This window comes from Oratosquilla oratoria, chromosome 40 (assembly GCF_046742065.1).
Source record: "Oratosquilla oratoria isolate Oo_2021 chromosome 40, ASM4674206v1, whole genome shotgun sequence".
Classification (NCBI taxonomy): Eukaryota; Metazoa; Arthropoda; class Malacostraca; order Stomatopoda; family Squillidae; genus Oratosquilla; species Oratosquilla oratoria.
Window position 1 is genome coordinate 43320198 of NC_134816.1, and position 9335 is coordinate 43329532.

Sequence of the window (9335 nt, forward strand, 5' to 3'; positions counted from 1 at the left end):
CCCATCCTCTCTTCCCCTTCTCTTCCCCTCTCTTCCCCTCTCTCCTTCCCCTGCCATCCTCCTTTCCCTGCCATCCTCCTTTCCCCTCCTCTCCCCTTCCCCTTCCCATTTTCCTTCCCATTTTCCTTCCCATTTTCCTTTCCTTTCCTTCCCCTCCCTCCTTTCCCTCCCCTCCCATCTTTCCCCTCGCCCTTCCCCTCCCATCTTTCCCCTCGCCCTTCCCCTCCCATCTTTCCCCTCGCCCTTCCCCTCCCATCTTTCCCCTCGCCCTTCCCCTCCCATCTTTCCCCTCGCCCTTCCCCTCCATCTTTCCCCTAGCCCTTCCCTTTTCCCATCCCTTTCCCCTTTCCCCTCCCCTTCCTTTCCCCTTCCCCTTCCCCTTCCTCCTTTCCCCTCGCCCTTCCCCTTTCCCATCCCATTTTCCTTTCCTTTCCTTCCCCCTTTCCCATTGCCGTCCCATAGAAGCGTAATGTCCTGACAGCCTTTGCAGCTTTGTCCAGCTGTGTGATTTATGACAGCTGCGTGTGTGTGTGTGTGTGTGTGTGTGTGTGTATGTTCGTGTATACGTGTGTGTACGTGTACGTGTGTGTGTACGTATGTGTACGCCCGTGTTCTTCTTTCCCCAACACACACACACACACACACACACACACACACACACACACACACACACACACACACACACACACACACACACACAGACACGCACACATGAACGTATATGTACTTGTGTATGTATGTATCTTAATGTTATGTATGTATATATATTATTCATATAATTAAAAATATCGGAAATGACGGGAAATATAGAATTTCCAATATATCATCACATCAAATACCTCGTTTTTTTCGTTTTTTTTTATCCTTTTAATCATGGTTATTGCCAGAGAGGCGAGACTGCTTTTGAAGTAAGGTTTTCTCCTCCTCCTCCTCCTCCTCCTCCTCCTCCTCCTCCTCCTCCTCCTCCTCCTCCTCCTCCTCCTAAATCTCTTCAACGTCCTTCTTAATCTCCTCGTCCTCCTCCTTCCTCTTTCTTTTCCTCTTCCTTGCCCTCTTCTTCCTCCTTCTCTTCCTCCTTCTCCTCCTCCTCTTTCTCCTTCTTCAGCATCACTTCGTCATCTGCGTCCTACTCCTCTTCGTCCTCCTCTTCCCCCTCCTCCTTCTCATCCTCCACCTCTTCCCCTCCTCTTCTTTCTCTTCCTCCTACCTCCTCTTCATCCTCCTCTGACCTACTCCTCTTCTACGTCTTCATAACCTTCTCATATTACCTCCTCGTCCTCCTCCTCTTCCTCCTCTTCCTCCTCCTCCGCCTCCACAAGGAAACTCGCTGAACCAACACTGTAATGTATGAAACATACATGTATGCATATATGCTTTATACACACACACACACACTATATATATATATACAGTATATATATATATATATATATATATATATATATATATATAATCATATATATATATATTTTCTTTTGTGTTCACACTGCCACGTGTGATTCACCATCACGGTCCAGGATCACGTGTTGGCCTCATGATCGACAGCTATAATTCTCCCGGACGAGAGCTCAGAGTTCATTTGAAATGTCTAGAAAAAGTGTGTGTGTGTGATTCACCATCATGGTCTTGGATCACGTGTTGGACTCGTGATCGACAGCTATTTCCCTCCCTGAAGAGAGCTCTGAGCTCATATATGACCGATCTATGGGTAATGCTGTGACCTTACACGCGCGTACACACCTCAACTCCCCGCCCACGAGAGTTCGAGTAACGACTCGTAGCGCAGCAATACTGATATTATTTCAGCCCTTGGCGGAATTTGTATATATATATATATATATATATATATATATATAATAATATATATAATATATATATATTATATATATATATATATATATATATATATATAAAGTGGCGAGGATGCCTCTCTGTTTCTAGACTCCTCATATATGTGTGCGCGTGGGAGGTCATTCCAAGGCCATCCAAGGTCATAATCTCTCTCTCACTATCTCTCTCTCTCTCTCCCTCTCCACATTTTTTCTTGATAATTTTGGTTGAGCTGGCTCGCGAGTATGAACATATATTTACATTTTTTATGAGACTATAATTCCCACGGTTGTAATTTTGTGAGAAAAGATGAGTTTTTTTTTCTCATGTGATGTCTAAGTGGGAAGCATACTCAACCTCTCTCTCTCTCTCTCTTTCTCTTTCTCTCTCTCTCTCTCTCTCTCTCTCTCTTTCCCTTTCTCTCTTTCTCTCTCTCGGACTCTGTCGCACACAGATACGCACACACACACATACATACATATATACACATACAATCACACACACACACACATACATACATACACGTACAATCACACACACACACACCCATACATACATACATACATACATAAGCACACACACACACACACACACACACACACACACACACACACACACACACACACACACACACACACATAATATATATATGGACGGACAAGGAGGATGTCTGTAACGAATATAAACAACATTTCAAATCACAAGTGGTTCCTCTCTGACACAAGAAGGGCCTGTTTCACTCAGTGTCATGTGACACATTTGATTTCGTCGCGACGTTCAGTGGTTTACCCTGATGAACTTTGCCCCTGACGTCATCATATCCGTGACACGTACGTGACTTGTCCGTGACACATCTGTAATACGTCCGTGATTTGTTTGTGACACGTCCGTGACTTGTCCGTGATACGTCCATAACTTGTCCGTGACATGTCCGTGACACGTCCGTAACTTGTCCGTGACATGTTCGTCACTTGTCCGTAACATAAGTATGCTGCCGTCCCTTTGTGAGTGTCACTGACCTGTGTGTCGGAAGAATCACGTGTCACACCCACACACGCATCCGAGGCGGTTTAAGATCAGTGTCAAATGACACGATATAGTGTCAAGTCACAAGATAGATTTAGTCATGTGTAAGACATGTGTACGTGTGTGCGTTTGTGTATGTGTGTACGTGTGTGCGTTTGTGTATATGTGTGAGTGTGTGCGTTTGTGTATGTGTGTGAGTGTGTGTGTATGTGTGTGAGTGTGTGCGTTTGTGTATGTGTGTGTGCGTTTGTGTATGTGTGTGCGTTTGTGTATGTGTGTGTGAGTGTGTGTATGTGGTGTATGCGTGCGTGAGTGTGTGTATGTGGTGTATGCGTGCGTGTGAGAAAGAGCGCGTGTATGTGTGCGTATGTGTGTGAGAGAGCGTGTGTGCGTGTGATTCACCATGGTCTTGGATCACGTGTTGGACTCGTGATTGACAGCTATTTCCCTCCCGGAAGAGAGCTCAGAGCTCATATATGACTGATCTATGGGTAATGTTGTGACCTTTCACGCACATACACACCTAACTCCCCGCTCACAAGAGTTGGAGTAACGACTCGAAGCGCAGCGACACTGAAATTATTTCAGCCCTGAGCAGGATTCGAACCCGGACTGGCGTAGTGACAGTCAGGAACTCTACCACTGCGCTACGAGTCGTGTGTGTGTGTGTATGTGACCGACTGTCACTACGGCGGTCCGGGTTCGAATCCTGCCCAGGGCTGCAATAATTTCAGTATCGCTGCGCTGCGAGTCGTTACTCCAACTCTCGTGGGAGGGGCGTTGGGTGTGCGTGTAACATCACAATATTACCCATAGATCGGTCATATATAAGGTGTGAGCTCTCTTCCGGGAGGAAAACAGCTGTCGATCACGAGTCCAACACGTGATCTAAAGACCAATGTGAATCACTCACACATGTGTATATGCATATAATTACGCATGCATTTCCACGTGTTTACGCATTTAGGAACACTTGTACAACTGCACACCTGCACATGTGCATATAATTACACTCTCATCCCTCGTCCAATAATGCGCGAGCGCACGCACACACACACACACACACACACACACACACACACACACACACACACACACACACACACACACACACACACACACACACACACACACACACACACTGAAAGGTGGGGAGATTGAGAGGGAGCGAGGTAGGGAGTGAGAGAGAGAGAGAGAAGTTGAGAGAGAGTGAGAGAGGGTGAGCTAGAGAGAGAGATAGGGTGAGAAAGATTGAGAGAGAAAAAGAGAGAGAGAGGGGTGAGCGAGAGTGACAGAGATAGGGTGAAAGATTGAGAGAAAGAGAAATTGAGAGAGAGAGAGAGGGTGAGAGATTGAGAGAGAGAAAGAGAGATTGAGTTAGGGAGAGAGAGACTGAGAGAGGGAGAGAGAGACTGAGAGAGGGAGAGAGAGACTGAGAGAGGGAGAGAGACTGAGAGAGGGAGAGAGAGACTGAGAGAGGGAGAGAGAGACTGAGAGAGGGAGAGAGAGACTGAGAGAGGGAGCGAGAGAGCGAGAGAGAGAGAGAGACTTGTGTACACGCGAACTCTTCATTGCTTTTGCAAATGTTTTATTTTGTAGATTTACGAGTCATTGTGTAGATTTACGAGTCATTGTGTAGATTCATTTGGCCATTACCTCCATGTATTTCCTTATACGTGACCAATTATTAGTGCTGTAATTACGAGTGTGTACGTGTGTGTGCGTGTGTGTGTGTGTGTGTGTGTGTGTGTGTGTGTGTGTACGTATTTTGTGATTTTGGTTATATGTATTTCCAGTGTATATATATATGTGTGATTTTTTATTAGATAGTTTTGTGTACACCATTACCATCATCACCACCACATCCACTCATCCACCGCATCCACTTATCCACCTCCTCATCCACTACCACCTAATAGGATCTCCACATCATATCTTCGTCTTTCTGTTTCGTCCTCCACTTCTTCCTTCTCTTCCTCCTCCTCTTCCTCCTCCTCGTCCTCCTTTTCCTCCTCTGCCTCCTCTTCCTCCATCTTTTCCTCCTGTTCCACCTCCTTCCTATCCTCCTCCTCTTCCTCCTTTTTCTCCTTCCCCAGGCTTTTGTGGGAGGGGGGGAAGTTGTGTGTAGGTCGTAGATGATAAAAGAGGAGCATAACAACGCCGAAATTCGACCCACGTAAACTACTTCATTGGTTGTGTCTCTGTTTATATAGAGATAAAAAAATAATAATTTATTAGTATGGTATTCATGTATGTGCGTATGAGCGCGTTAGTGCGCGTTACTGCGCGCGTACAAACGGGTAACTGCGCGCGGGGAAGACTTTGGACAACGCATGCGCGAACCTTTTGTATTTGTTTACATTGTGACGTCATGTCGGCCGAGTTGCTGAGGTTGGGAGTACATAGAACAGGCGGGGATTTTTTTTATTTATTTATTTATTTATTTATTTGTTTGTTTATTTTGTGGCTGAGCCGGATTGGTTATTTGGAATTCGTTATTTATTCATTTGTTTGTTTATTTGTTGGTTTATTTTGTGGTTGGGTCGGTTTGGTTATTTTGTAAAGATTGTTGAGTAGTTTGCGAGTTTGGATTTTAATTGGAATTTGAAGAGTTGCTCAATTCTTCCTCTCTCTCTCTCTCTCTCTCTCTCTCTCTCTATCTATCTATCTCCTCTGTCTCTGTGGCTGACGTTACATCTTTTGTTCTTCTCAGCTGAATAAAATCGCCTTGTAATTAACCATAATAAAAGTTAGAAAGATGAAGAAGAGAGAGGATGCGATAACGGAGGTTCAAGGAATTGTAAACAATTAATTAAACAAAATTAAAAAGAGTAAAGAAACTTAAGTGAATGAAGGCAGACACAAAGGGATTCTTGGGTCCTTAGTAGAAATTAAAAAATTGAATACAAAGGTTGATAAATAGATAGAATAATAAATGAATTACGGTAATGGTAGGGGTAACAGTTTGTTGGTAGTCTTTGTGGTGACAGGGAGGAGGAGGAGGTGGAGGAGGAGGAAGAAGGGTATGAGGAGGAGAAGAAGGAGGAAAAGGTGGAGTAGCAGGAAGAGGGAGAGGAGGAGAAGGAAGAAGAGGAGGAGCAGCAGAAAGAGGAGAAGAAGGAAGAAGAGGAGGAGAAGGGAAGAAGAGGAGGAGGAGGAGAAGGGAAGTGGAGGAGAAGATAAATGTGTTTTTCTTGGTAAATAGTGTGAGAAAGTTAACAAAAACGGAGGTGAGGAGGAGGAGGAGGAGGAGGAGAAGAAATTCATGATGTAATCAGAACATTAACCGAGAGGGAGGTGGAGGAGGAAGTGGAGGTGAAGGCGTGAGAGGAGGAGGAGGACATGGAGGAGGTGGAAGAGGAGGAGGAGGAGGTGGAGATGAAAAAGAAGAGGGAAGTGGTGATGGAGAAGGGAGGAGGAAGAGGAGATGGTGGAGGGAGTGGAAGTGGAGGAGGAGTGTATGTGCGTTTCTGTGTGTGTGTGTGTGTGTGTGTGTGTGTGTGTGCGTGCGTGCGTGCGTGTGTTCTGTATTGACTGACCAGAACTCCCCTGGGTGGTTAGAAAGGAGGGATAGTAGTTCAACCGTAGTGGCCCAATGCAGGACCGGTCTGTCCCCTGAGAGACGATACAGCCTCTGTATCTCACTACGGTGACTTCATCCAGGTTGGTATGTTGGTATGAAGAAGTCTGAAATCAATGTGATTAGCTCGACCGTGCTCGTTAGGTAACGTTTGAAGGTTGATTATTAACGTTTGAGGATAATTGTTAACGTTTGAAGATTATTTGCTAACGTTTGAAGATTATTAACGTTTGGAATTTTCTTGCTAACGTTTGAAGATGTTTTGTTAACGTTTGAGGGTGTTTTGCTAATGTTTGAAGATTAATTATTAACGTTTGAGAATAATTGTTAACGTTTGAAGATGATTTGCTAACGTTTGAAGATTATTTGTTAACGTTTGAAGATTAATTATTAACGTTTGAAGATAATTGTTAACGTTTGAAGATTTGTTAACGTTTGAAGATGATTTGTTAACGTTTGAAGATTATTTGTTAACGTTTTGAGGATGGTTTTGTTAACGTTTAAAGATGATTTGTTAACGTTTGAAAATTTGTTGCTAAAGTTTGAAGATTTATTAACGTTTGAAGATGAGTTTGTTAACGTTTGAAGATGACTTGTTAACATTTGAAGAATATTTCTTAACGTTTGAAGATTGATTGTTAACGTTTGAAGATTAATTATTAACGTTTAGAGACGATTTTCTAACGTTTGAAGATTATTTGTTAACGTTTGAAGATTAATTATTAACATTTGAAGGTAATTGTTAACGTTTGAATATTTGTTAACGTTTGAAGATTATTTGCTAACGTTTGAAGATTATTTGCTAACGTTTGAAGATTATTTGTTAACGTTTGAAAATGGGTTTATTAACGTTTGAAGATGACTTGTTAACGTTTGAAGGAAATTGTGGTTGAGAATGTTGAGGGTGGGGGGACTCCAAGCTGGAGTTATTAATGTGGAAGTAATTTCTCCCCCAAAGAGGGGGAAGGCATTGGTTGTCCGGGGGGGAGGGTAGAAGGGGGAAGAGGGGGGAGACTGGTGAGTGAGCAAGTAGTACATTAACAGGAATGGGATGGGGGTGGGGGAAGGTGGTGGGGAGCTAATGGATGAGACTTGGGGGGATTGGGGGATGGGGAAGTTCGTTGCATTTCAAATGGGTCGTTGATGCAAATTAAAAAAATCAGACTCGAAAAGTAACGGAAATTGCTGTGGTTGGGGGAGCGCGCGCGCGCACACACAGACACACACACACACACACACACACACACACACACACACACACACACACACACACACACACACACACACACACACACACACACACACACACACACACACATGGTCGACAAATAGCGTTGTAGTGGAAAGGTAATATTGGTTATTGTAGTTATTTTCGCCAATGTTATTTTTTTAGCATTATGAAATTGTTATTTGTTGTTATTTTTGTTTTGTTTTGTTGTTGGCAGTGTGGTCATTTTGGTCAGTATTTTCAGTATTTATTTATTAATTAATTTTTATTTTTAGTCATTTATTCATTTATTTTTATTATTGCATTAATTAATTCATTTTTATTATTTTATTCATTTATTAAATTATTTGTATTATATCTTCGTTTATTTATTTTTATTATTTATATAATTATTATTATTATTTTTTTTTGTGTGTGTTTTAGTTGTGACTGTTGATGTTCTCAGTGTCAATGGGTACGTCGGTATATTGAGTGACATTTCCCCCCCGATTGCCGTCATTGCCCTCTCCAGCGTCTCGTTCTCCAACATCATCTCCAACAACATCACCACCATCTCCATCATCATCATCATCATCATCATCATCATCTTCTTCACCATCACCATCATCTTCACCATCACCATCATCTTCACCATCATCATCGTCGTCGTTATCATCATCATTATCTTCACCGTCATCATCATTATCTTCATCATCATCATTATCTTCACCATCATCATCATCATCATCATCATCATCATCATCATCATCTTCTTCACCATCACCATCATCATCATCGTCGTCGTTATCATCATCATCATTATCTTCATCATCATCATCATCATCATCATTATCTTCACCATCATCATCATCATCATCATCGTCGTCGTCGTTATCATCATCATCACCGTCATTATCACATCATCATCATCATCATATTTACCATCATCATCATCATCATCACCACTACCATCATCATCACATCCTCACCATCATCACTACCACCACCACCATCATCATCACCACTACCATTACCGTCATCATCATCATCATCTTCTTCACCATCATCACATCATCATCATCATCATCACCATCATCATCACATCTTCACCATTATCATCACCACCGTCATCATCATCATCATCTTCACCACCACCATCTCCACCATCTCCACCACATGAACATTGGTGGTAATGTTGGGGCAAAGTTCAGAAAGAAGAGGAGGAGGAGGAAGAGAGGAGGAGGACAGAATAAACTGCCCCAGAGTTATCGTGGCTTTGCTAATCCCCCAGGCCCCGACGTGTCGTGGGGGGTTAACCCGTTTTCCGGGGGGGATTGGGGGGCTTAATAGCTGGGGGGGACTTGTAAAGTCGATGGATGGAGGAGGCGGGGGTGGGAGAGTGGGAGGAGGTGGTGTGTGTGTGTGTGTGTGCGCGCGCGCTTACGGACGTAAGTTTGTGTGTGCATATGTGTATGAGCCTATGTTGTGTACGTTTTTTATGTGGGTTTTGCGCCTGTGTACGTCTATGTTTCATGTACGTGTGTGTTTGTGGGCGTGTGTGCATGTATGTGTGTATGTATATATACTGTGTATGTGTGTGTATGTATGAGTGCAGCATGTGTGTGTGTGTGTGTGTGTGTGTGTGTGTGTGTGTGTGTGTGTGGAGTGAAGTGAAGTAGCCGGGAGGAAATA